Source organism: Mastigoproctus giganteus, chromosome 8, assembly GCF_048544385.1.
Source record: "Mastigoproctus giganteus isolate SK-2022 chromosome 8, ASM4854438v1, whole genome shotgun sequence".
NCBI lineage: Eukaryota > Metazoa > Arthropoda > Arachnida > Uropygi > Thelyphonidae > Mastigoproctus > Mastigoproctus giganteus.
This window is the reverse complement of record NC_143582.1, coordinates 72,710,402-72,722,894: the sequence shown is the minus strand read 5'-3', so window position 1 is coordinate 72,722,894 and position 12,493 is coordinate 72,710,402.

The window sequence follows — 12,493 nt, the reverse complement described above, 5'->3', positions numbered from 1 at the left end:
TTTAATTTATAAAAATATTCATATACAAAATATAAATTAAATACATATACAGTACTTCTTTGAACTAAACTTATAAAAAAAATCACACTTCTTAAAAAAAACCGAATATAGCCTATATTTGTTTTCTTTTTTTTTCACATATATTTGTTTTATTTCACAGAAACAGCTAATACCTTTTAATTTTATTATACAGTATAGGTATTTCTGTGAAATAATAATAATAATAAAGAGTGGCATGATGGCCCAGTGATAATGACACTGGACTACTTCGCAAATTAAAATACAGTATGTGGTTGGTCCATCAGGGTCTTGGTCATTGAGTCCCGCCTTGGCGGAAGCGAACGAGGCTCCATCACGCTGGGAGACCAGCATAATAATAGTAATAAATTAGAATAATAATAATAATAAATTAATTAATTAATAGTAATAAAAAAATAATAAATAAATAAACATCGTGAAAGTTGCTCCAACGGACCTACATACCCAAAGGTCCGAGTGGCAGTTAATGTAGATTGTGGCGCCATCTGGTGTCACACTACAGAACTACCACTGGACTTAAGCCGAAGCTAAACAGGTCCAGCTCCATAAATGGATGATCTGGCAGAGAAATATTAATCATACTGCATCGAGTGTGGAGCAGGATAAAGTCACTCGCGTTCAGGCCTTAGGCACAGGGGTCGGTTCAAAAAATTAGAGACAGTCACCAGAGGAGGACAATAGAGTAAATGGAGATGTTCCCCGTATGGCTACCAAAAGAGAAGGCAAGCCTCCAGCCCACCAACTGGAAGGGCTTCCTGGCAACTGCGATAGTGACCACTCAGAAAGGAAGAAAACGCCAACGCATGAAGTGGAGCATCGAAATGAATACATACAAGCATACTAAGAAATCCGAGGATTGCTGGCACCCACTGGTATTGCACTGCCTGCAGTGGGTGCAAGATTTGTCCAATCTTAGACAATTCATTTTATTTTTTTTATCTATAGTTTTTTCTTGTAAATTAATTTATATATATCTTTTTTTTCTTTTTTTTATATATATATTTTTTTATTTTTTTAATATATTTTATTTATTTATTTTTGTGTAATTTTTTTAGCCGAACCGGCTAGAGATTTATTTTAGCCATACCAGCTATTTATTTTATATAATTTTACTTCACCTTCATTTTATTAGTAATTTCCTTTTTTTTACTTTGTCTCTATATATATTTGTTTTATTCTATTTTACTTCTTTTTTTAATACTGTTTTATTTAATTTTTTTTCTACTCTTATCTATAAATTTTTATCTTATTTTATTTTATTTTACTTTTTTTTAACCTAACTTATTTATTAATTTTTATTTATTATTATTTTTTTAATTATGATTTTATTTATTTATTTTTTCTCTATACTGGTACCCTAAGTTTGGTAGCTGTGGGTACAGGATTTGCTGGCACCCACTGGTATAGCACTATCTCCAGTGGGTGCGGGACTTCGCCCTGTTCAGGGCAGACAAAGATTGTAATGGTCTATCTCCACTTGGCGAAGGAAATATCGAGTTGTGGCCCACCTCCTCGTGGTGTAAATGGGCACTGGGCACGCTTTACAGGAGAACGCCTGCCCGGTGGCAAAGAGGCCAGAAACAACTAAACGACACATAATATACACAAACATAGCACTACACGTTTCTGGCCACTTCACAAAGTTTTGTATCATCACAGAGTAACAGGGCAGAGATGAACTTATGTTCCTGGAGCCGCTCTACAGAAGATATTATACATGTCTACACAGAAGCGAATTAAGGTCGGTTGAGGCCCCGGGCGCTGAAGAAAATATTGGGTCCCTTAAAAAAAAAAGAGAGATAGGGAACATAAAAATACATGTTAACCATTTTTTTAAATAAATAAAAAATATTATGTACTATTAATGTTTTATTTCCAATAAAATTTGAATATAATATATGTATTATATTATATTCGCGTCTTTTTTCAACCCCTAAAAGATGTCGTTTCATTTTTCTAGCTACCATTGGTAGCCTATCAATGAAAAGAAAAATATAAAATTTAATAGTCTGAATGATTAGAATACTAGAGAAGAGATTTTTCGTTATAGTGCAATAAATTAATGATTAATTAAAATTCAAAAATTATTCCTAAACTACGAAAATCCAGGCGCTGATGTAACAACGGGAATTAATTTTATCTTAAAATAATTTCGATAATATACGATATACGCGTATTTGCGTATATCGTAAGTCTGCACAGCAGGAGAACCTTGGTAAGTACAAAGGAGCAAATACGATTCTATTCCTCTGATGAGCGGTAGCGCAGCCGCGCGGGGTCTATGCAGCGTAGTAATGAAATAATGAAAATAAGCGAATATAAACATACTATCAGGTTTTACCGCCGATTGTAAACTTGTACGTATTAAAATTGCACATATGGAATCAAACTTGGTGTCATTAGGAAAAAAATGTAAAGTTGGGGTTTTGGGGGCTCTTCAGAAGTCGGGGCCCAGGGCGCGCGCCCGGTACGGCCGCCGTTAAATCCGCCTCTGTGTCTACATACTACGAAATAACTAAACTGGAGATCGATATGTCACCGTACAGGGCGAGACTACATAGCAAGAATCTGAAACGATTCCCAGATATTCAGGTCACTGAACAGCAAGTAGCGAACCAGAGAAGAACCATCGTCACGAAGAACCTGACAACTCCTGCAAATTTTGGAAAAATCAAACAGCACGTGAGCGATCAACTAGAAAGGAAAAAAAGAATACGGTCAATGCAGAACCAGAGAAGGAGGAGGAAGAACATACCACCACCGAAGCAGAGGAGGAAGAAGACGAAGAAATATAACCCACAGCAGCTGAAGTGGATAGAGACAGGTCATGACGTCCAGAATAGAGGACGAGTGGAAGAAAACCCTAACAGAAATCGAAAGAATGGACAACACAAAGAGCCACGTGATACCGAAGCCGAGGCCCAAAAAACCCGAAAACGGAAGGAACCGCCAGCTTGGTAAAGAGGACTTCAGCAGAAGATAGAACAATTAAAAGTCAAGTTAAGCAATTGAACCAGAACCGAAAGGGTAATAGGAGTAAGAAATTGATTGGAAAAGTGAAGAGCATCCTCAAGAGAGACGGTGTCCACAGCAAACATGAGAAAAAAATCAGAGAATAGGAGAGTACTTACTTGGACACACTGAAGCAGAACATCCTCGCACTCAGCAAGAGACTACGCCGATATAAAGAGAGTTCCCAGAGGAAAATAAACAACTTACTCGCACTCAGCAAAAACTACGCCAATACAAAAGAGAACTCGCAGAAGAAAATAAAGAAACTGAATCTTCGACGAGGACCAAAGAGGCTTCTACAGGTCTCTCGGAGAAGACGGGAAAGAATGGAACGGACCATCCCAGCAGAAGACAATTAAGGAGCTCTGAGGCAACGTAAGGAGCAGGGAAGTAAGATATAACTGCCGAGCCCCCTCGATAGAACTGGAACGCAAGAAAACCAAGGACGTACAAGAGATGAGAAAATGGGAGATTTGGAAAGAAGAAGAAGTAAAACTGACAATCAAGAACCTCACAACTGGAAGCGAACTCCAGAAATAGATAACCTACACAATTACTGGTATAAGAAGCTCCCTTGCACACACAAGCGCCTGGCAGAGCAGTTCACCCGAAAATGATAAGGCATCCAGACACATTCACGATGTTTCTCACTCAAGAAATCACATACTAAGAAAGCCGGCGAAATACAGACCAACACCGCCTAAATCGGAGATTCGGAGGATGATCACTCACTACAGTCCGATTCAAGAATATATTAAAGTGGAGATAGAATGTTGCATAGCCAAGACTATGAAGAAAGAAGAAAATATCGTTCGTCTTGGTTTCATAAGCATTACCACTCATTAATTTTACCTGTTTATTATTATTATTATTATTAGCTACATGGTGCAAGGAAGCCTGAGGCTTATGCTGCACCAGCCAAAAAAAAAAAAAAAATTCTCAGAGTTACCCTGAGAAACAGAGGAAGAGAACGTGTCAAAAGAAGAAGGGAATCACCAAGAAAGAGAAAAATGATAGTTTATAATGGACGGTTTTCCATTTCGTTTTAATTAATATTTTTCAGCGAAAAGCAAATTATGGTAACCGAAGTTAATTAAACTTCGTTCCAATTAGATTTCTTGCCCATCATTTTAAATTCCGTTAATAAACGTTTCTAGACTTTTTATAGGCCTATACCATATAATTTAGTTTTTTTTTTATTCGAAATTATAGTTAGCTGGTCTAAAGCGAATGTGTAGGGATTTTTTCCACGTGAATGATTCCGGTTTTTCTGCCCACAGCATGAAATTCGTGCTATGATTACACATTTATAGAGAAATAAGCACTTATAGCTAAAAGCACAAGTTTTAGGGGCGCTTAATACCATTGTTAATAATATTTATACAATATAATTAATTGAAAACCTCAAGAATATTTGGGAGCAGTACTGTTACACGCGACCTCGTGGGTAGTACATGTGGTAAAATCGCCGACCTGCATTCGTCATACCGGGTGGAAAAGACATGAATTCGAATCCGATCAATGATGTTAGGAATTTTTATAAACCTTTTTCATAACATGGTTCAGTTAGTCAGTCTTGGGAGAGGGTACCATAGAACTCTGGTTTTCCATTCGACAAACAGAAAATTGCCAATATAACACAGTGTAATTTGGCAACCGGGACCGGCCGTTATCTAGTAATCCAAGATTAAGGTACCAATTGTGAGTTACTACACTCTGCGTAGTAGAAAACGAAAAATACCTAAGGAGAATTAAGCAGTCAGATTCAAATTATTATATTAGGGCTACCGGTAATTTCTTACATATACCCGTGTATGTACCCCCAGGGGCTCACATCTGGTGAGTATGGGCTTCGCAAACCCAGGGTACTGAGCCGGATATCATCATTCTTCTCTTTCTTGGTGATTCCTTTTAACTTTTTGACTCTCTCTCTCTCTCTCTCTCTCTCTCTCTCTCTCTCTCTCTCTCTCTCTCTCTCTCTCTCTCTCTCTCAGGGTAACTCGGGAATTTTTTTTTTCTTGGCTGGTGCAGCATGTGGTGCAAGGAAGCCTCAGGCTTCTTTGCACCACGTAGCTAATAATAATAATAATAATAATCATGCTTGAAGTTGTGTGTGTTCTCTGGTCTATTTGCCTGTTTTGCTGAACGAAGAAACCCCAGTGTCTGGGGGGAAAAAAACCTTGCAATCTACACCTGAAACCGACTAACTCAGCCATGGAGTGAAAAAACCAAATAAAGTTCCTCGGTTCGAATCCCGTCGATGACGCGAGGAACTTTAATGAGCTTTTTCCACTCCGTGGCTGAGTTAGTCTGTCTCAGGCGTAGATAGAAACTTTCCGCCTCCCCAGAAACTGGAGATTTTCGTCCAGCAAAACAGACAAATCGACCATAGAACACACGCAATTAACAGACATAAGATACAATAGCACGGTATACGAATTTAAATATTCATTTGGCCTAATATAAAAGTTTGTTTGTTTGTTTTTTTTACGTAGTCGGATTTGAAGTTCACTGAGCAATGCAAATAGCGTGCAGGACAGTTTATGGGATTTTGGTAATGATATACTCGAATTTTGCAAGCAGTTATAAGGAAATATCCCATTATAAAGGCATGATTATGTCTCATCTTGAGTACATCAGGTCTGGTAAATATAAATTAGTCTGAAATCAAGTCACAAATGAGGTTACGCAAGTTAAGGCAGATTATGAGAAGTCTCTGGCAAAGAAACACAGCAAGGACATATGCTTTTATTAACAGTATAAGGAAGGGATTGGGTCACTTGATATCTATGGACCCAACTCAGGTTGCTGAGATATCGAATAAGTACTTTGTATCTAAATTCCCACGAGGAATCCTTTAGGGAAGGGGATGCCATAAGTTTATCAGACTTCAACAATTTAAAACAAGGCAGGATGGCTGAAACTTTTCAAACCACGCCATGGTCTAAGGGAGCTTGAAATTCAAGGAGAAGCTTTATCAGTTTATGTCCCAGAAGCAGAAGCTTTTAAAGAGTGTTTTCTGAAAATGACGAAGGAAGAAAGTTTTCCAAGGATGATATTTACAATGCAGATGGAACTAGTCATAATTGGAAGTCACTCCCCCGTAAATCACTTGCATCAAGGCGCGAAATGGCTGCTTCTCCTTTCAAAGCTAAAAACAGCGTGTTGTAGTTATGGTATGTGCAAGTGCAAGGGGATATCATCTTTTACCATTGTTGGTGATTGGAAAATGTAAGCATCCAAGGTGAATGTAAGAATCCAAAGCGCCTACCAATACGATATAATTGACAGAAAACTGCTTGGATGAATTCCAACGGTTTTTTGGATTGGTCTATCCAGATTTTATTCCAAGTGTGAAGAGGTATCATAAAAATCAGTGTAAAGCTGGTAAAGTTTTGTTTATTATTGATAATGCACCATCCTACCCTCCTCTTGAAATAATGTATTCAATTGACGAGAACTTCATTCTCAGGTTTTTACCACCAAATGTTACAGCCCTACTGCAGCCAATGGAGAATCCAGGTATCATCGTAAGGGGGGGGGAGGTATGGCGACCAGGTTCAGTTATCATCGTAAGGGAGGGATATGGCGACCAGGTTCAGTAATCATAGTAAGGGGGGCGTGGCGACCAGGTTCAGGTATCATCGTAAGGGTTAGGTTAGGTTATGTTAGGTATCATCGTAAGGGTTAGGTTATGTTATGTTAGGTATCATCGTAAGGGTTAGGTTAGGATAGGTCAGGTTAGGTATCATCCTAACGTATCATCGTAAGGGGATCGCCAATATGGCTGCCAACCACGTCGGACACGTTGTTCATCGCTCCGTCATTTTAGTTAATAACATGTGGATTTAGTGTGTTTCCTTTCAGGAAAAGTACATTAATTAAATTTTAAACTACAGTGGATTCTCCAGGTGAGAAACTTTTCTGTTTGTCTGGGCTTATTAGATGAATACAAGCGTTTTTATCTGTTTTCTTTGTTTGCCGGCGCCTTCGTAGCCAGGTGGACAGGAGCAGCAGTGCATAGCACACGCTATTTGATTAGACAGGGGTTTGAGCCCGTGACCACCAAATACGGAGGATGCGGAAAGGTCAGGGAATGACCACCGCATATCCTGGAGCAATATAGCCATAGTTGCTAATGCTCCAAAAAACAAAAAAACAAACAACAATTTTGTTGGCCAGACGGTACTGGTCACCATGCCGCTGACAACAGGGAAATAGAGAGTGTGTCCAATTATTTCTGGCTGGCTTGCTTGGATCCAGCTCTTAACTGGAGAGGTGATCCATAACAGTGTGATTTGGGACAAAGACTGCTCCAACATTTCCCAAAGATTTTCGTGAGGATTCAACGAAGAGAACGTGACTTCCCCCCCCCCCCGTTCTCTTCCATAAACCTTCTATGATGGAAAGCGATCTCCACAATTACTGCTTCTACGGAAAAACAAATCTCACCTTCGTTCTCACCACCCCTGAAAACCCGCAGGAGGAAGTTGCTCTGGTCCTTTCGCCAGTATTGCACTCCCTCTGGCGGGTATAAGATTTTTGGTGGTACAGGAGGACTATTGACCTAGGCCCGGAGCTAGGGATGGGCATCAGGCAGCAGCTGCCCATACGTTGGCTGCTCCCTGGAGGCATAATAGCCTGACACAAACAAAACAACACACATTAATATTTCACACATACACTGACACTTTTCAGGCCCATTATGCAGAGTTTCTGCACCATAACAGAGTACAAAGGTGGAGTGGAGATGGGCTAAGGCCTAGGAGCCACCCCGATATAAGAACACACACGCAAACACACACAGTACCTTGATTACCATTATATAGAATGGATATATATATATGATAATTTCTATAAAACTGTATATAATCTTGTATATAAATTGTTTATATCATGAGAATGTACATAAAATTGTGTGTATAAATAAATAGAAAAAAATGGAAATGGTCCTCTAGGGGTATTTTCGTGAATAGCTGTTCCCCTCCACGTGACTGTGGGGAACAGCCTAAATCTTCTTTAGTGCACAGAAATTCACCAAACTGGGCTACGAACTTGTAGTGGGTGTCTTTCAACACCAATAATAAAGCTATATCGCACAAACATCCTGCAGTCTCGGAAATCCGAACTTACCTCGATTATCTGCAATTATCCCAACATGCAGGGAAAAACTGACAAAGCTCAAACTACGACGCAGGAAACCAGCAAGGATGACATTACGGTCAAAGAACATCACGAAGGGTCTGCGGATCGTCGCGTGGGAGATTCCTCTGCAATAAGAAAAAATTATAAACCCACTATTCTCAAGTTGGAGCGGGAAACCCGCTCACAAACTGACAGAGAGAATTACAAGAGACTCACGCATCGCAACGGGATTCCACCAAGGAGAAACCAGAAGATACACCATTAGACCCAACTCTGCCTGAGGGCACTGTCCCTCAACAAAAATTGATCCTGCGAACCGGCCTTGAAAACCTATTCAAGAAGCAGGGTTGCAGAGCTACCACAGGATTAAGAGCCGAAATATTTTCCGTGTGGACTAAACTGGAAACAATTTCGGACCAAACCCACCTGGAAAATGAGAAAATAACGGCCAGGCTCGATGCCTATCTGGAAAATGGGGTGAAAAAATGCCCCAGCGCGCTCCCACTTTTGATGAAGCGCTGAGGACAAACACTGCCAAACTAACAAACAATACAAAGCCAGAGGCAAGAAAGACACTACTCCCCAAACCTCACCTAGTGGTTCTTAAACCAACTACTCCGGACGGACACCAAGCCAGCGAGGAAGTAAAAAAGACAGTGATGGACTCCCTGACTGAGGACTTTAGAACAGCCAAAATAAAATCTATACGGAAAACTCGCACCACTGGGGTGATTATTGAAACTGAATCCAGCCATGCCAACCTTATCCTGAGTAATACTAAGATCCCAACACTTGGCCTCACGGCAGAACCACCCAGAAAGAAAGGACCTTCCATAGTCATCTATGACGTAGATAAAGACCTTAGTCCAGTCACAATCTGCGATGAAATATACATACGCAACCTACAACAGGACCTACCTAGCTAAGACCCGGCGAGTGTTATTGTCCCGAAATATCAGCCAAGAAGCAGGTATGGCAACTCCATAAACTGGGTTGTGGAGCTTACTCGAGACGCATGGAAGATTCCCACGCGACAGACAAGAATATTCATAAACTGGGGACCAAACCGGTACAGAGAGCATGTAGCAGTACCCAAGTGCTTCCGCTGTTGTCATTTCGGACACACAACCCACACGTATGTCCAAATCTTGACCTGCGGCCATTGTGCAGAGAAGGGGCACAATTTTGCAATCTAGCCCAACAAGGAACAAGACCCAACGTGCGCAAACGTGAAAGCCTGAAACTCCCACACACCCATTCTATTTGTGATAGTAAATGCCTAGTATACCTTAAAGCCAAGAGTACCCACCAGCAGAGAATTGAATATGGAGACTCTGCCTAAACAATATAACGACAAATGCATCAGGTTCATGCAGATCAATGCGCAGTGGGCCAAAGCTGTGGCAGGCCAGATACGAAAAAAAAAGGCAGATGAAGAAAACTGCGATATCATAATCGTACAGATTCCATTCAGATTTCGATTCTCGATTCCATTCAGAAGAGGGCAGTTAGGTTAATTAATGATTCATCTCTAACAATGTCTCTCCACTCGCTGTCTCATAGACGTACTGTTTCTGCTGCATGCCTCTTCTACAGATACTTCCATGAGCACTGTTCTTCTGAATTGGCTTCTATAATTTCCGCTCTCTCTTTCAAAACAGTCCGAACACGTGCCGCCACCAGCCAACATCCATTTACTGTCCAACTTCAAACCCACAGAACCAACTTTTCATCTTTCTCATTTATTCATTCAACTGCTGTTTTCTGGAACAACCTTCCTTCATACGTATTTCCTGAAAATTACAGTCTACAGAAGTTCAAGTCCAATGTGAACAAATATCTTCTTTCGTCTTCTCAACCTCCAGCCCAAGCACGGTACTAAGTACTATAGGTTCTAATACCTCTCGTGTTTGGGGTTTACGTAATAATAATAAATAAAAATAAAAAATCCTATGCAGTAGCTAACGAGGTGCGGGGATACCCGACATCCTATAAAACCGTCCAGCTGGACGGCGAAACACTCTGGACAGCCATTCTGGTTAGGAACCCGAACCTAACGGTCACAAAGATCTCACAGTTATGCTCGGCGTGGGCCTCCTGCGCGCACATCATCTCTGCAATTGGAGATTTCTATGTCATATCTCTCTACTGTCGACCGGGTGAGGACATTTTCCCTGCAACAAGGTACCTGAATCAAGTTCTAACAGAGCTCCCAGGCTCCAGAATTCTAATCTCTGCTGATGTAAACTGTCGCCCTCTCCCCCCCCCCGGCATAGTGCCACCCCAGAGCACAGAGGATCCAGGAACGGACAAAAAATGTAGGAATTCTTTGCAAACAGTGGCATTGGCGTACTAAACTGTCCAAACAACCTTCCAACTTTTGCCTTTACACTCTGTGAGGCAACTCTGGATGTTACCCTATCAACAAGATCTCTGGCCCGCTATATAAGGACTGGAAGGTCCAGAAGAGTTGGACTACATCCGACCACAGTACCATCACTTTTAACACGCACAGAACAATAACAATCCATTTTGTGCATGTGGATCTCAGGAGATTGCCAATTATCCATTTTGTTCATGTGGATCACAGGAGACCTGTGACCACCTGATGTATGACTGCCAACTTTGTGAGGACCTCCGGGGTCTATTCATCACTTAGCTACAGTTTATCCCTAGAGACAGAGAGCCCATTACCAACTAGAAACTTGAGAGATACGCTGTTCAAAAGGAAGAGTGGAATGTGTTTGAGAAAGCGATCATTACAAACGCACAGAGACTGTCGTCTGAGCACTGCCAGACCCAAACCCCTGACCTCTGCCAGCGCGCAGTCACCAATGCAATTGTAGACGCAGCAAACCAGGCCATCAAGAGAAAATCCCCACACCAGGGGCTCTTCCCTGGTGGTCTAGGGAACTGGATGCCCTGTGCAGAGAACTCAACCAAAAGAGATGAGCATTCCAAACAGCCAGGCGTTCCTGGCCTCCCCCTGAGGTGGAGGCCCCCCAGGAAACAATACCGGGAATCCAGAAATGCCTACCCTGGAATGATCAGGCAGCGGAAAAAGCTGTCCTGGGAGCACCTGGTCTCCACGGTGGGAAACCCGGATCCCTGCGGCATAGTCTACAAAATCACAATGAACAAACTGCCCAGAGGTGAGGTGACACCCTCTACCAGGACGCCCCAAAGAAACATGACGAAAAATTGGAATGAATCGGTTAACAACATTATAAACAATATATTCAAAACACTGGACAGCCAAAACTCCCCTGAGCAAGAGCAAATCTGCCGAGAGAATGACACATTTCACACCATCCTCACAGAGGCACCCTTCACGTAGCTGGACCTAATATCCGCAGTCGGCAAACTAAGAAACAAGAAATCTCCAAGAATGGATATGATAGAACCTGAAATAGTTAAAAAGGTGGCAGAGCTTGCCCCAAATCTTCTCCTGGACCTATACAACCACTGTGTCCAAAGCGGCCACTTTCCCACAGACTGAAAAACTGCCAACATTAAACTGATTCTGAAGCCCAATCAAGCCACAAAACATGCCTGATTCATACCACCCAATCGCTCTTCTCTCTCTCTCTCTCTCTCTGTACTAAGCAAAGTCTTTGAGCAGCTCCTACATCATAGGATAGAAACCTACTACAACTCAACACAGCTTCCTGCACAGAACCAATTTGGATCTATGAGAGACCTATCCACCACTGACGTACTTGAAAGAATCATCACTGCAGCTGAAAACTGCCAAAGAAAATACCTCCTCGTCATCTCGGTCGATTTTGCAGGGGCGTTCGACACCCTCTGGTGGCCGAGCGTCCTGCGCGACTGAGGTGTTCAAACCTTCCCATGAATTCGTACAACTGCCTGCAGAGTTATCTCACCGAGAGAAGAGTGGTGATCCATGCACCTTACTGTAGAGTTGAAAGACAGATCTACAGAGGATGCCCGCAGGGATCTGTGCTTGGACCGCTTCTTTGGAACTATGTATTGGATGGATTCCTCTCCCTGGACCTTGGGGACGTCCGGGCACTGGCTTTTGCGGACGACCTAACCTTGACCTTGAAGCTGACTCAAGGGCTCAGATGGAAACAACAGCAAATGGAACCGTATCCGTCCTTCAGGAATGGACCAGAAAGCACCTTGCAAATATCTTCATCCAAGACTCAATCCATTCTCCTGAAAGGATACCTAACACCCACAAGGCCTGCACAAATTAAAATTAACAACAAAACTATAAAACTGGTCATGGAACTAAAGCACCTGGGAATCATTCCCGACAGTAAACTATCTT